Source organism: Natator depressus, chromosome 2 (assembly GCF_965152275.1).
Source record: "Natator depressus isolate rNatDep1 chromosome 2, rNatDep2.hap1, whole genome shotgun sequence".
Classification (NCBI taxonomy): Eukaryota; Metazoa; Chordata; order Testudines; family Cheloniidae; genus Natator; species Natator depressus.
This window is the reverse complement of record NC_134235.1, coordinates 241,413,599-241,430,903: the sequence shown is the minus strand read 5'-3', so window position 1 is coordinate 241,430,903 and position 17,305 is coordinate 241,413,599. Positions and strand designations below refer to the sequence as shown.

The following is a 17,305-nucleotide window of genomic DNA, read 5'->3' as shown; positions in this document are numbered from 1 at the left end:
GAAAGTTTCATCTTGAAGCTATAAAGTTAATTTAATGGGCACTACCAAGGTTTAGGTCAAAAGTCTGGTCTAATTCAACAGATCTTAATGGGCTTATATTCTAAACAATTGAAATATATATTCTAAAACTGCATATTTTGAGTCCACAACAAGCGTTTTCCTTATTTAAGTAAAAGAGCATTTCACTGAAGTTTGAGACATTAGATCATTTGATTTTTTAGTGCTTTGAGAAATAGTCTCTAACCTTCACATGCAGTTTGCATGATTCATCAGGTTTTCTAAGAAAGTGATGTTATCCAACCAATTTGCAGGACTGCTTAGTTTAAGACCCATTATATATTTAATGTTTTTTTAAAAATGGGCAATCAAAAGGATTTAAAAAGTCACTGGGATATTTGCTAGAGTTAGGACTGACCAAAGCATATAGCGGGGAAGCTATGGCAGTACTGGTACAACATGTTTTCTTCAACCACAGCAAATCTTTGGAGCATGACAACAAAACAGAAGGGCTGACACATTCAAAGCCCAAGTGGGAGTTCTACTATGAGATCAAATATAATTGATAGTACAGGTAATGAAAGAAAAAGCTCTTAAGAACCAGTTTTCTTTCAATGAAAATGTTGGCTCAATTCATGAAGATTCTTTTAATAAAAAATGGTTAAATTTCTTTTACAGGACAATCTAAAGTCAGTTTCCTTCTCAGTTTCCCTGGAGGTGACTCCAAAAAACTTTTCCGATGTAACTTAAGAATCTTTTAGCTCATGCTTGTGAATGTCCTAAAGGCAAGATCCAAGTCTTTATAAACTATACTAATTTCAAGTGGTCACAAATGTATGTTCATTAAACTTGCTATTTTCCTCACTTTTAGGACATTCTACCTTGAATTATTGACCATGATTAGGTAAGATTTTATATTTGACAAAAAATGAATTAAATAGCTCAATGGAGGTTGATCACTTCAACATTATTTTTTGCAACTAATCCATGCTCCAGCCCACAACATAACACTAATGCACAATCTTTTAAAAATAAGCAAACTGGTACACAAAAAGACACCTAATGTAGTGCACTTTTATTGATAGCTAGTCTGACAGTCACGTTTGTAATCAGAGCTACTGGTAATTCAGGTTTTTTGGCTCATTGTTAAAGGATGGACTTGTTCCAAAATTTCAGCCTGGATTTAAATCTAATACTCCATCCTTAAACTTTCCCCACAAGTCAAAATACTTTGGCACAACGCACACTACCATATTGCTCTGAAACCGTGTCAATATCTTGATACCATGGAGCAAGATAAAATGTCAACCTGCATCAGAACCCTCGGAATTTTTTGGTCAAATAGTTTTCATGCACAAATGTGGTTCTGGGGCAACTGAAGTGAACCACTTCAATGTTTTCAATTTCTTCCCATTCTCCCCCCGAATTCCTCACTGCTTTTTTTATTCGGCCAAAACTTTGTCGAATTCACAAATAATTTTCAACCCAATAAACAAATGAAAAAAAATTGAAAAAAAAAACTTTTAACTGTTCATTTCAATTTTTTAAATGAAACATGTATTTGTTTCAAAATGATGTCATTTTGAAATGTAGATGGATTTGTTTAAAAAAATATACACCCCACAAAACACAAAAAACTGAAAAAACCCTAACTGAAATTTTTGTTTTTTTCAGTGAGAAAAACCAGTTCAGTCACTGAACTGAAAAGAAAACCCACCAATTATTCACCCAGCTCTAATCATAACACTTTGGAGAATCTTGTTAAATGTCACAAGCCAAAGTGCATCAGGTGAATACTTAGATGAGAAACAGAAAAATAAGAATTCTCAGCTACCTAGAAGAAGAGTAGGAAGAACCGTGCAATTCACTGTGCCATCCCTTCAGGCGTAAGAGGACTAATTATCAGAGACTGGGTGGCAACGTAGGCAGGATTAAGGACGCCAACCCCAGTGACCTAGTCAAATTCTATTGTGGGTAATTATGTTCTGCCCACCTTTGTTCCAGTAACCTGGAAAAGTTACTGTTCACTTCCTATCTCTGAACTGCTGTGTAGGACTATCAATTAATGTCTGAGTTTTATTGGTGATAATGGAGAAAAGATTGCCACAGTGTAGGCATAGTGCATGTAGCTCTCAAAAGCACCTGAGGATGGCAAAACAATATACTTCATAACTCAGTTTAACAGCCATAATTAATTTGTTTCAGGAAGTTTAAGACTCATTTTAACTGTCTGTTTAATTTTGCTCTATTCTTCTTTTGATTTCTTAGAGTGAGACATTTTGAAATAAGGCAGTATTGACTCATTTAAGCATAAAATCCTCCAGCCACTGGGTATGAGTAAGCAAACTGCTTTTGGACATTGGCCGGTTGATTCACCCGTTCCTTGTTTGAACAATGGTCAGCGCTAGCAAAGCTTCGTTGTGGGGCAACCTGAGACAGCACCATAACCTGTAAAAGTACCATTATGAGTATCAACACTAAACAAAGATAAAAGATTTTAGTCTTACCAGAACTTCAGCATAAGGTTTCCCGAGACAATTTTTAGATTAAGCTTTGTAACAGGAGTGTCTGATGAAGCAATTAGTTTAAAAAAAGTCACTAACCACAAATAACTATTTAGTTAATATCTTGTTTCTCAAGACTTATTACTAGAATAGCAACATCTTAATACAAACGTGCTTGGAAATATCTTAATCAACAAGGACATACAGTTTGTATCTGTTCACATTTGACTAGTACCAGCTATTCTACCAGCGAACACCTAAATATATATTTTAAAGAACAAAATGCTACAACTTCCCATTTGGAGCCTATCATTTTTGACAGCACATCTCCCTGATATGAGGCATCATGTCATGCCTGAAAAATATGGCTTTTTATTTCCCCAAGCTTGAAAATAGGTTTCCTTTGCTTATCCAACCTTGTCTCTTATACCATCTTCTTTCTGCCAGTAATTCCAAGCATTGATACTCCATTTGTTAGCTTTTCTTACAACCATCGTTCTGCTTTGATTTGTGGAGTCCTCCCTGACAGCACAAAATATTTTACCTGAGCTGGTTAGCAAGGCCACTACCCTCTCCATTTAAATCCTTCCTCAAGACCCATTTCTTCCAGGACAAACACAAGCAACAAGTTGATCATGTGATTGACTTCTTTCTTGTAAACTGACTGCTCTTTATGAAAAGTGAAAGGGTCTAAGGTAGGGAATGTGGTACAAGGACACTGGAATCAAAATTGGGGAGATAAAGGTGATGAATGGTGCAGGGATAACAAGAGACAAAACTGTTCAGTTTAAAGGATCCTTGGTTATTTTTAACTGATAAGACATGCATCATCAAAACCCTGATCACCTTGCTTGTACTTTATACCCCTTTCCCTGTCACCTTTCGTTATCATTGGCTTGGATTGAATACACTTTATGTGGATTACATGAATATGCCTTCCCTCCATGTTTTCAACGTATCACATTTTCATTTACTACCAGCTAAATATTCAATATTTAATATAAACAGTTATAAAAGTTTATCATTAAATTACCATGCCCATTAAGCTCATAACTGATTTAAAGCTAAACCCCATCGCCAGTTATGAGATTTAAAATGACGACAAAGAACCGCAGTTCTTCACAAAACATTTAGCTTAGACAAAAACTATTATTTTTCATTTCTGTAAAATAAGGCAAGTATTTAATATTTAACTCTATTCTCATCAGTTTAAAGAGAACTTCTGAGAATGACCTAAATCGTTATCAGTGTCTCAAAAGAAGAAAGAGTCCTGGTCTAACACCTCCACGTTGTTCTGTAACAGTGTTAAAAATAAGTTCTCAGCTGTAAAACCATGGAAGCAAATTTATTTCAACTGATGCATGAACCCGATATTTAGATTGAACCATACCTTTTTACATGGTATTCTTGTATAAAGGCATGCAATATGAAGTTAAAAGCAAGTGATACGAGTTACAGAATATTCCTATGCAGGCCTTCTTTTTCCAATATATACAAGTGTGGGAATTTGAAGACAAGAATAACCAGGAGAAAGGTACTATAAGTTTTAAGGTGGTAATGAACTTATGATATATCTTGAAAATATACCACTACTAGTTAAGGAAACACTTTATGCTTTACCACAAGTGGGAAAACACACTTTCTTATTCGAATATGGATTTAAAAAAAAAACAAACCAACCTAGTTTTTTTCACTTGAGTTTCTATATGAGTAATCATTTATTCCAGATATATTAAACCAATTAAAATGTTTAAAATGTTACTGTATTATTGAAAGCTAGACCACAATACAAGTTTCAGCATTCTGGGGCCGAAAAATATCCACTTCTATATACTATATAGAAAAATAAAGCACCATTTACATTGTACGCCTCTCAGGTATCATCCCAGTTCTTTCAACATTTAGAAAGCTAAAGTCTTATCCTAATAGCGAAGATGTGAAACTACTGATAAACATATGTTGATTAACTTTACATTTCAGAACACATTCTCTTAGAAAGTTGATTCAATAAGGTATACAGTAACTGACATGTCAGATATACAGCCTAGAGATAGTACTCCTCAGGTAAGTTTTGGGGGAAAAAATATCATTTGGGAAATAACAGTAGTTCTAAAAAGCCCAATCAGATTCACAGCACAAAGTAAAGTTTGGAAAAAGTTGCATGAAGGGCTCCAAAGTGCAACCCCCTTCTCTTACTTCACTTAAGTTAGATTCTTAACCAAATGTTGTTGAACTTTCAGATGAAGGCCAGAAAAACTAGACCACAGACAAGATCTAGGAGAGCAAGTAATAGACTGGAAGTCAGAATTCCTGATTTTTAACCCCACCTGTGACTCAAACTGGTTCTGAAACCACCTCTCCCTGTGACCACAGGCAAATCTTGACTTCACTTTGCCTCAATATCCACACCCACAAAGTAGAAATAGTGATATTCTTCTGCCTCACAGGACTTACGTGCAACATGGTGATTGAAAGCACTGAACATGTAAAGTAGTAATTTTGAGTACCTGTACAAACTAAAATTAAGAGGGGAAAACTTGGCTGAAGCAGCAAATGGAGGAACCAACAGCAACCACACTTGATGAAAAGCAATATCTGAGGACCCAATACTTTTTGCTGGTGCTTTTTTTTGCGTGTTCCTACACATGCCTTTGAAGCTCCTAGGCATATTAACTCATTTGTGTCCAGGGGAAGATTTGCCTACAGGAATCCAGGCAGCAGCGCCTGGCTGAGTGGGGCAGTGCGAGGACCCCACGACTCCGCCCGCCAAGGGCAGTGCACGGCTCTAACGTATCTTTACACGACACCCCGCCCCCATCCCGGCCTCGAGGGGAGCGACTCTGCTGCGGGGCCGGATCTCCGCCGAGACTCCCTGTCAGGGAGGCCAGACCAGGGCGGGGAGGCAGAGCCGCTTTAGGCAGCGACTGGCTGCGGCTCCAGGCCGGGAGATCCAGCCCCCGGGTAGGGGAGTGCGCAGGGCGCTCCCCAGCAAGGCCGGGCAGCTGCCGTGCGGGGCTCTGAGCAGCCGACACAGCTCGGAGCCCCGGCCCGGCCCCACACCGAGGAACTCGCACTCGCCACGACCAGCAGCGCCCGGTGCCGGGATCCTACTCCCGCAGCAGCAGGATCTGCGGGTAGGAAGATGGCGGCCCTGGCCGCCTCCCCGGTGAGAGGAGGTGGCGGGTCGCAGCACAGGGAGGAGCCGGAGCGAGGCCGGCCAAGGGGAGGGAGTGGGCCCGGGGAGGCCCCTTCAACCCACCTGTCACCAACAGCCACTGCCGCCCGGGCCGCTCGCGTCTCCGCTGAGGTCGATGCCGGGGCCGCTGCCGGGGTCTCCGCGGGGGCTGGGGCTTCTCACTCCTGCCGGGGTCTCCGCGGGGGCCGGGGCCTCTCTCCGCCGCCGCCACCACCACCAGGGCCTCGCTGCTGCCGGATCCCAGGAGGAGGAGGATGGAGAGCGGGACCCGGGGGAAGGAAGCGGCAGCAGCGGCGGCGGCGGCGGGAAGGGGGGGGGGCGTGGACAAGGAGGAGGCGGCGGCGGAACTTGGGGCCCAAAACGTCTCTGATCCCAGAAGCAGCAACACCCCGCTCGCATGAGAGACCCACAGCCCCGCTTCCGGCTCCTGGCGGAAGTCCCGCCTTCGCCAGCGGAAGATATTGGCCGTCGCTAAAATTTCCCCAGCCCGCAGCAGCCGCCGATGATTGGCGGAGCGGACCCCGCGCGCGGTGTGACGTGCTTCTGCACGTGACCAGGTGCCGTCACCAGCCCTGAATGAGCGCGCGGAGTGGGGAGGGCAGTTCCCCTTCTCCCCCCTCCCCCTCGCAGCGAGCACGCCCACCGGAGGAATGTGACTTTTCCCTCGCCGTTCCTCGCTGCTGGTGCAGCCGGAAAAATTAAAGGGACCGGTATGGACAGAGAACTAGTCACAGTGTCCCCCACTGGGGCGCGCTACCTCCCTTTAATTGGGGGGAGAGCGTCCAAGGCCGATGACGGCTGCCAGCCCCGCCTCCTTCGCAAAGGCCGGGCACGCGTAAGCCTTCACTAGCAGGGCCACCGTGGGAAAGGGGATGGCTAAATCACGTCTCCAAGTTCCCTTAATGGGGGCCACCCCCCATTTAACCTAGAGTACCCCCCACTTAACCTAGAGCCCCCACCACCACTTCCCCTTTAACGGGGGACGCCCCCCACTCAACCTAGAGCTGCCCCACCACCTCCCCTTTAATGGAGGGACACTCCCACTCAACCTAGAGCCCCACCACCACCTCCCCTTTAATGGAGGGACACTCCCACTCAACCTAGAGCCCCACCACCACCTCCCCTTTAATGGAGGGACACTCACACTCAACCTGGAGCCCCACCACCTCTTCACATCAAATCCCTGGATATCAGCTTTATACCCACAGATCATTTTTGCAGATCGGATGCAGATACAAATTTTAGAGTAGCAGCCATGTTAGCCTATATTCACAAAAAGAAAAGGAGTATTTGTGGCACCTTAGAGACTAACAAATTTATTTGAGCATAAGCTTTCGTGGCCTACAGGTCACTTCATCGGATGCATGCAGTAGAAAATGCAGTGGGGAGATTTTATATACACAGAGAACATGAAACAATGGGTGTTAACATGCACACTGTAACGAGAGTGATCAGGTAAGGTGAGCTATTACCCGGGGGGGGGGGGGCGATGACTTTTGTAGTGATAATCAAGGTGGGCCATTTCCAGCAGTTGACAAGAACGTGTGAGGAACAATAGGGGGGAAAATAAACATGGGGAAATAGTTTTACTTTGTGTAATGACACATTCGCACAGACACACCCCTAGAACCCCGACCGGGGTATTCTATCTGCAACCTAAGTTCCATAAACCTGGAAATCCTGGACGCCCCATCATCTCCAGCATTGGCACCCTGACAGCAGGATTGTCTGGCTATATAGACTCCCTCCTCAGGCCCTATGCTACCAGCACTCCCAGCTATCTTCGAGACACCACTGACTTTCTGAGGAAACTACAATCCATCGGTGATCTTCCTGAAAACACCATCCTAGCCACTATGGATGTAGAAGCCCTCTACACCAACATTCCACACAAAGATGGACTACAAGCTGTCAGGAACAGTATCCCCGATAATGTCACGACTAACCTGTTGGCTGAACTTTGTGACTTTGTCCTCACCCATAACTATTTCACATTTGGGGACAATGTATACCTTCAAATCAGCGGCACTGCTATGGGTACCCGCATGGCCCCACAGTATGCCAACATTTTTATGGTTGAGTTAGAACAACGCTTCCTCAGCTCTCGTCCCCTAATGCCCCTACTCTACTTGTGCTACATTAATGACATCTTCATCATCTGGACCTATGGAAAAGAAGCCCTTGATGAATTCCACCATGACTTCAACAATTTCCATCCCACCATCAACCTCCGCCTGGACCAGTCCACACAAGAGATCCACTTCCTGGACACTACGTGCTAATAAGCGATGGTCTCATAAACACCACCCTATACTGGAAACCTACTGACCGCTATGCTTACCTACATGCCTCCAGCTTTCATCCAGACCACACCACATGATCCATTGTCTACAGCCAAGCTCTAAGATACAACGGCATTTGCTCCAACCCCTCAGACAGAGAAACACCTACAAGATCTCTATCAAGTGTTCTTACAACTACAATACCCACCTGCTGAAGTGAAGAAACAGATTGACAGAGCCAGAAGAGTACCCAGAAGTTACCTACTACAGGACAGGCCCAACAAAGAAAATAACAGAACGCCACTAGCCGTCACATTCAGCCCCCAACTAAAACCTCTCCAATGCATCATCAAGGATCTACAACCTATCCTGAAGGACGACCCATCAGTCTCACAGATCTTGGGAGACAGGCCAGTCCTTGCTTACAGACAGCCCCCCAACCTGAAGCAAATACTCACCAACAACCACACACCACACAACAAAACCACTAACCCAGGAACCTATCCTTGCAACAAAGCCCGTTGCCAACTGTGTCCACATATCTATTCAGGGGACACCATCATAGGGCCTAATCACATCAGCCACACTATCAGAGGCTCGTTCACCTGCACATCTACCAATGTGATATATGCCATCATGCGCCAGGAATGCCCCTTTGCCAAGTATATTGGCCAAACTGGACAGTCTCTACGTAAAAGAATAAATGGACAAAAATCAGACGTCAAGAATTATAACATTCAAAAACCAGTCGGAGAGCACTTCAATCTCTTTGGTCACTCGATTACAGACCTAAAAGTTGCAATTCTTCAACAAAAAAACTTCAAAAACAGACTCTAGCAAGAGACTGCTGAATTGGAATTAATTTGCAAACTGGACACAATTAACTTAGGCTTGAATAAAGACTGGGAGTGGATGTGTCATTACACAAAGTAAAACTATTTCCCCATGCTTATTTTCCCCCCTACTGTTCCTCACACGTTCTTGTCAACTGCTGGAAATGGCCCACCTTGATTATCACTACAAAAGGTTCTCCCCTTCTCCCCGCTCTCCTGCTGGTAATAGCTCACCTTACCTGATCACTCTTGTTACAGTGGGTGTGGTAACACCCATTGTTTCATGTTCTCTGTGTATATAAAATCTCCCCACTGTATTTTCCACTGCATGCGCCCGATGAAGTGAGCTGTAGCTCACAAAAGCTTTTGCTCAAATAAATTGGTTAGTCTCTAAGGTGCCACAAGTACTCCTTTTCTTTTTGCGGGTACAGACTAACACAGCTGCTACTCTGAAACCTGAAATCAGGGACTAATTTTGCTTCCAAAGGCAAAATTCAGTTCGACTCTAGAGGAGCATGTTCAATCCCCATATACACACTGTAGCTCTAAGAACCCAGAAAAGTAACTGATAACATGTTGTGTAGTGTGGGATTTTCCTGGCAGGATTAACTAACATGATTTGGTAGCAAACCACTGCTTAACAGAATGGTCTGCCCCTGTAAGGGCCAGGAAGCCCTATTTCATTATCAGACCCTGGGGGTACTGGATCAGGTGTTTTCTATAATGGAGTCAGAGAGCTCAGCTGGAGGCTGCTGTCAGGGGAGTTTGGTTCCTCTGAGTGGTCAGGGAGTAGTGAAAGGCTTCTGGGCCTATGTAGGTCAGGGAATAGCTTTATTTTGTGTTTCTTTGCTCCGTTTTTGTTTGAATGAATAAACCATATCCTGCGGAAAGGGCTTGAAAGAGACATGGAGTGTAATAAGAAAAGGAGTACTTGTGGCACCTTAGAGACTAACCAATTTATTTGAGCATAAGCTTTCATGAGCTACAGCTCACTTCATCGGATGCATACTGTGACTCTCCGTAAAGAGTGATCACTTTAGATAAGCTGTTACCAGCAGGAGAGTGGGGTGGGGGGAGGTATTTTTTCATGCTTTGTGTGTATAAAAAGATCTTCTACACTTTCCACAGTATGCATCCGATGAAGTGAGCTGTAGCTCATGAAAGCTTATGCTCAAATAAATTGGTTAGTCTCTAAGGTGCCACAAGTACTCCTTTTCTTTTTGCGAATACAGACTAACATGGCTGTTACTCTGAAACCTGTCATTATGGAGTGTAATGTTAGTCTTCTGTAGGCTCAGGGGAGACAGGCCAGAAGCTCTATGCATTTTGTTGAACTAGGTTAAACAAAACTATTTTAAACAGATACTAGCTCTCCATTGTGGTTCAATCGCATTTCTTTAATACAGTAGTAAAACTGTTTTTTAAAGTTACAATGTGTATGTCAGCCATTTTCATCTCTGCTGAAGTGTAGCTTTCTGTAATGCAGTTTTAGAGCACTGGTTAGTAAAGCTACAATCACTGCTGGGAGCAGCTTGGTATTACTATTAACTGCTCTCATGTAAGTTTGTAATTAGTGTTTAAATATATCCCACATAAACACGGGTCTGAAAATTATCATCCTGGCAGCTCATCAGACCAACTAGCTTCCAGGTCTTATGTATGTCAGTTGTAATACGTTCAAATTCCTCAGTGCAATAATAATCTGTTTCTGAGAGCTTTTTTTTTTAAATTTTAGCCACTTAATTATTCTCTGAAAATGTTAATGAAACTTTAATAAGGAGTTATACTTTTTCATATTTTGTTAGTGACTCAAAATTTTCCTAAACAATCTGAAATGTATTTTAATTCTTCTCAGTGCTGGGCTTGCATTTTAACACCTCCTTAACTTCGCACTTGCTTTCATGGTCCCCATCTTTGCGGTAGCTGAGCTTTTCACAAAATTCATGAATTTATCATCTGGACAACCCTGTTGAGTACTTTATCCCCATGTTACAGATGGAGAACTGAGGCTCAGAGACATTAATGCCCAATCTTGCAACTGATTCTATGCCAGAAAGCTCTTGCACCTAATGGAGCCCTGTTTAAATCAATTGTTGTGTCCTGAACAGGGATGTTTTCCTGAAAAGTGATTATAATTTTGTATTTCCATGTCCTCACACCAAGGCATAGACACTAGTGCTCAGTGAGGACTATATCCATGACAAGTTTTTAGCATTGGCTGTTTTGACCTACTTGCCCATAACTAAAAAAACAGCTGGAATCATTTTGCATTTAAAAAATTAAAAAAACACACAGAAAAAAATTCATCTTTGGGGTAGGCAGTGAGTTCGATTCTCCCTTCACACCTTGCAATGAAGTTACACTGGTATAAAACAGGGTATAGAGTAAAATGGTTTAGCCATGCCAGAAATCTACTCTAATGCCTCAACAAAAAGGTCTGGCTCAATCAAATGTAGAGAACTTAAGAAAATCACTTTTCAAAAAGAGATGTATAATTTGTAATAGGTTTGTTGACAATTATGCAGCAAAAATGTGACCATGAGCCTAAAATAATATTTTGGTTTTTCACTACTCTTTGCTCATCTTCAGTTAATAGCAGATATAATTTTTAATGTGCCTAGCCTAGTAAGGCAGAGTGCAAGAACAATATTGTCTATATGAGGAGCAAACCCAGAACATGTTTCTCTGTCAAAGTTCAGTTGGCCTGAGTAACAAATTTTTAATCAGAGCAATATAGTTCTAAAATGTCAGAAACACACCAACACTTTTATCTGCCTCCAGCGCTAATTATATAATCCCTGTATATCATGGCCTACATGTTATTCACAGAGAAATTGCAGACCATTTTAACCTTTGCAATCTAATCATAGAAATGTGTGCTTCGTTGTTCTAACTTTCTATGGAATGCCCCTCTGTGCCAGAAAAGCTGAAGAATTTTCAGACACCAACCAATGCATAAAAAGAGTATCCATTCAATGATAGAGATAATGAATTGTCTTTATTTTTCTTATTCATCTACACGTGCCCCTCACCACCAAAATAGCATATCTCAAGAATGAAGAGTTAGCAGATTTTCAACTGCCTTGCACCTTGTGTGGTCATTTACACCTTGCACAGGAAATGCAAGTTGCATGTAAAATGCTACCATTCATATTGCCTCGGTATAAATGACTACACTAAATGTAAGGTAGTGGAGAATTGGGTCCTCTCTGGATTTTTTTTCGTATAGGAATTGGAGATTTGTAAATCCAGGATTTTGGTTGGTGAATAGTTATGCCCTGTCCATACTGGAAGCAGAATCATTGTAGATACAAACAGCTGTTTAAACATTGGCTGTTGGTATCAGGTTTCTGATCTAGCACAGCAGGGAAAGAGAGATTTTTTCCAAGAGTCATGCTAGAGATTATCTCCCCGAGGAGGCCTATAGTGTGGTTTTATAACACAGTTCTAAGGGTACAAATTGGCTATGTTGGGAAGATCAAGTCCGTAACATGATAATGCTTTATGTTATAACATGGTCTGGTCCCATCTACACAGGCAAGACCTAACCATGTTGTAACATGACTGGATTAGTATCATTTCAATACACAGTCACCTGACTAGGAAAATGCAGTTGTGTAGATGCTCCCTAACGCCGCTCAGGAGAGTACAAGAACTCTACGAGCAAAGTAACAACTGGTTTTATCATTGTTCTGCATAGGTGCTGAAACTGGGGCTGCGGCAGCACCCCCTGTTTTAAAGTGATTTCCACCATACACGGGGTTTACAGTTTAGTTCAATGGCATCTCAGCACCCTCGCTATACAAATAGTTCCAGCACCCTTGTGGTTCTGGCCCCAATCTGTTCAGGCCCCAAAGCAGATCATACTGTATTGGGGTGGCAAAAAAATTCATATTTATACATATTATAAAAAAAAAACCTTGATGTAACATATAATAAATATCTTATGTATATTAGGGCTGTCGATTAATCGCCGTTAACTCATACAATAAACTCAAAAAAATTAACTGCAGTTTTAATTGCACCGGTAAACTATAGAATACCAATTGAAATTTATTAAATATTTTGGATGTTTTTCTACATTTCTAGCTATATGGATTTCAAGTACAACACAGAATACAAAGTGTACAATGCTCACTTTATATTATTTTTATTACAAATATTTGCAGAGTGAAAATGATAAAAGAAAAACTATTTTTCAATTCACCTCATACAAGTACCATAGTGCAATTTCTTTATTGTGAAAGAGCAACTTACAAATGCAGATTTTTTTTGTTACATAACCGCACTCAAAAACAAAACAATGTAAAACTTTAGAGCCTACAAGTCCACTAAGTCTTATTTCTTGTTCAGCCAATTACTAAGAGAAACAAGTTTGTTTACATTTATGGGAGATAATGCTGCCCACTTCTTATTTACAATGTCACCTGAAAGTGAGAACAGCTGTTCGCATAGCACTTTTGTAGCCGGCATTGCAAGGTACTTACATGCCAGATATGCTAAACATTTGTATGCCCCTTCATGCTTCGGCCACCATTCCAGATGACATGCTTCCATGCTGATGATGATCGTTAAAAAAATAATGTGTTAATTAAATTTGTGATTTAAGTCTTGGGGGAAAATTGTATGTCTCCTGCTCGATGTTGTACTCACATTCTGCCATATATTTCATGTTATAGCAGTCTCAGATGATGACCGATGTTGTTCATTTTAAGAACACTTTCACTGCAGATTTGGCAAAACGCAAAAAAGGTACCAATGTGAGATTTCTAAAGATAGCTACAGCACTTGACCCAAGATTTAAGAATCTGAAGTGCCTTCCAAAATCTGAGAGGGAAGAGATGTGGAGCATGCTTTCAGAAGTCTTAAAAGCGCAACACTTTGATGCGGAAACTACAGAATCCGAACCACCAAAAAGAAAACCAACCTTCCGCTGGTGACATCTGACTCAGATGATGAAAATGAACATGCGTTGGTCTGCACTGCTTTGGAATGTTATTGGGCAGAACCCATGGATGCATGTCCTCTGGAATGGTGGTTGAAGCAAGAAGGGACATATGAATCTTTAGTGCATCTGGCACGTAAATGTCTTGCAACACCGGCTACAACAGCGCCATGCGAACATCTGTTCTCACTTTCAGGTGACATTGTAAACAAAAAGCGGGCAGCATTATCTCCTGCAAATGTAAACAAACTTGTTTGTCTGAATGATTAGCTGAACAAGAAGTAGGACTGAGTGGACTTATAGGCTCTAAAGTTTTACATTGTTAGATTTTTGAATGCAGTTATTTTTTCTACGTAATTCTCCATTTGTAAGTTCAACTTTCATGATACAGAGATTGCGCTACAGTACTTGTATTAAGTGAATTGAAAAATACTATTTCTTTTATTTTTATGGTGCAAATATTTATAATAAAAATAAATATAAAGTGAGCACTGTACACTTTTGTATTCTGTGTTGTAATTGAAATCAATATATTTGCAAATGTGGAAAACATCCAAAAATATTTATATAAATAGTCTTCTATTATTGTTTAACAGCATGATTAATGGCACAATTTATCGCGATTAATTTCTGTAATTGTGCGATTAATCACAGTTAATTTCTTTAATTGCTTGACAGCCGTAATTTATTTATTTGGTGAAGATTTAATTCTCCAAATGCCATAAAATACTGGGCATTAATTAGTGAGAATGAAAGTTCCTTGAAATACTATGGGCCAGTTCTGTACACTCAAAGCTGCCCCCTGATGCCAGCATCATGTGCAGCCACTGGAGTATTCCCCTTAGGTAGGGGAATCCTCAGGTAACATAAAATCACCATAATGGCTTCTGCGCACCATCCTCCCTGTGGTCACTGCAGGGGATGTGATTTGGGGGAGAAAGTGATATGGCTCTATGGTACTGGTGATCTCCAGCTGCAGTAGTGGCCCCTTGACAGTTAGTGGAAGTGGGACCAGGATAGGGGGATTACAAAGTTGGTTCAGAGCAACCATAGTACCCGCTTCTCCAGCTGCACCAAACACTTGTCAGTCTTAGGATCTGGCCACATATCTGTTTTCAAAACACTAGAATTACATACAGTGCCTGGTCCTTCATCTAAATCTCCCAAGTTAACAACACTTGGTCTGGCCAGTTTTCAGAGTTTCAGTAAGTGTACAATTGACAGCTAAATGTATCCCACAAAGGGGACGATTGCAGAGAGTTTTACACCTTGGGGCTTTATTAAAAGGTTACAATTTTCCTAGTGATAAGAAAGGTATATTTGCTAAAGGAGGTGATTAGGGAGGTGAGCAGCAAGTGTGCCAGAAAAAAACTTCATGATATAGCAGCTATCAGTCATGGTGGGATTTATTTGTTTTCATATATATTAATGAATTCGAGATTAAATACTCCTGTAGCTGCTCAAGGTGATTATTACATAAGTTAAAAAGGGGTATCATTCTCAAGCAGAAATAATGTATAAAAAGCTAATCTTACAGTAGATCTCCCACTCTGCTATACAATGCCTTAGAGCAGTGTTTCCCAAACTTGGGATGTGTCTTGCTCAGGGAAAGCCCCTGGCAGGCCAAGCTGGTTTGTTTACCTGCCACGTCTGCAGGTTCGGCCGATCGCGGCCAGTGGGAGCAAACCAGCCCGGCCCACCAGGGGCTTTCCCTGGACAAGCAGCGTCCCAAGTTTGGGAAACACTGCCTTGGAGCGTGCCAGCTTCTGAATCACAAGTGAAAAACTCAGATGGAGCTTGATCCAAAGTAAGTGGAGACACTATAGGATAAAGAACAAATCAGGTCCTCCCATAGAAAAATCTGTAGGTTTTTCTTTTAGTGGTTGTCCAGATGAATTCCACTCTTGGTGCACATGTACCCCATGTACCTGTGAATAGAATCTTTTGGTCAGCAGTGCCTGCTGGCCACACCTGCACCCTGAGAGCCTTTGCAACACCCTCACCTGAGGGCATAAAGGGCAGTGGTGGCCCACGACTGACTGAAAAAACTGCAGATGGTGTCCTTATCTCTTCCACTTGGTTAGCTTTGTTTATAAACAGTTTTGTCATAGGGTACATAATAGTTATTTAGTGTGTTAGTTAGTTGATAGGCTTCTGTTGGTAATGGGGCTTCAGTCATAATGTCTGAAACAAATCTCCTGGTTCTAAATATTGACCCTCCTGTGAGGTGGCCATGGCCCTCAATGATAGGCATACCACAGGTTTATTTTGTCTAGGAGATGGGCATACCACTAAGAAATGTTTGATCTGCTGATCATTTTCCAAACAAATGCAGAAGGCAAGGGAAGCTCGCCTGAAGTTTTTCTTGTTAGACAGATTGAGACCTGCTTTGAATCCAGCAGACAAGACTCTTGCTCCAGAGCAGTCTTCCTCTAAAGTGCTCCAGTGAGCTCTGAGTACTATTTTCACCTCCTCTGCCCACAAAAAACACTTGTTACAGATGTTTCCATCCTTGACTTGGGAGCACACTTGGATCACCGTCAAACCCAAGGACTTTCATCTCAAGAAAACAAGAACCTACACATAAGTGTCTTGGAGCTAAAAGTAACCCCGTTAGTCTGTTTAAATTTCTACCTATGATCCAAGGAATACCTATTCAGGTTATGACAGACAACATCATGGGGTGAACCGACAAGAAGCCTGATCTTTCACCCTGGGTAAAGGAGCAATTTGCCTGTGGATTTGGTGCATCAGTCATCAGATTACCCTAGTAGCTCTATATCATCCAGAGTTACTGTGGCAAGGTGTGCAGTCTGCTCTTGCCTCTTTCCAAACAAACAAACTATTCAGAGACCTTATTTAGGTAAAACACCCAGTGATTTATCTACAAAGTTCATTCCCACCACCTTTACAGATTGTGCAGCACCTTTAACAGTATCCTGGGGCTCTAAGGCTTCTGAGCCTAGCGGGGAGAGACTGCCTTGGTTTCTGCCAGCCTACTGCTCTTTCACTTTCTCTCTCACATTTCCTTCCTGTGCCTTTATACCCTTAGGAGGCAATTAGCTGTTAACTCTCTTCAGCCTATCCTCATTCTATCAGTTTGACACTGTTCCCATATTCAAGTGCACATGGGGCAACCAACTGAGGTTGCGGTGATGCTGGATTAGCTGTTGTAGCCCAGCACTCTGTCACAGTTAAAAAGCACACCAGCAGACAAATTGAGCAGGCAGTTTCTTTGCAGCCACAAATGGTCCATCAAAGATTCTGTCATCAAAAATATTTGTCACAAATGGGGTCAACCAGTCAAGGACTTGTTTGCCACAGAAATTAACACAACGTGTCAGAATTTTTGCTCCAGGTGGCCTGCAAGCCCTGGCTTCCAGTCAGATGCTTTCCTTGTATATAACTCAGGGGATAATGTATGTGTACCCTCTAATACTGAGGGTCTTGAGAATACTCAGTGCAGGACATGGAGGTAATGATCCTGATAGCATCTGCTTGGTCCAGATAGTTTTGGTATCCAAATCTAAAGAAACTATCCATCCACC

General features: G+C 41.9%; 1 protein-coding gene across 1 annotated transcript in view; it reads right to left on the bottom strand.

Annotated features, from left to right (window-relative positions):
- LARP4B (La ribonucleoprotein 4B) overlaps positions 1-5,970 on the bottom strand; it is a 110,585-nt gene extending 104,615 nt beyond the window's left edge. The window contains exon 1 of the mRNA XM_074946252.1: positions 5,761-5,970. The gene's annotated coding sequence lies outside the window, so the exon portion shown is untranslated. The remainder of the gene's footprint in view (positions 1-5,760) is intronic.
- Positions 5,971-17,305: the final 11,335 nt, after the last annotated feature.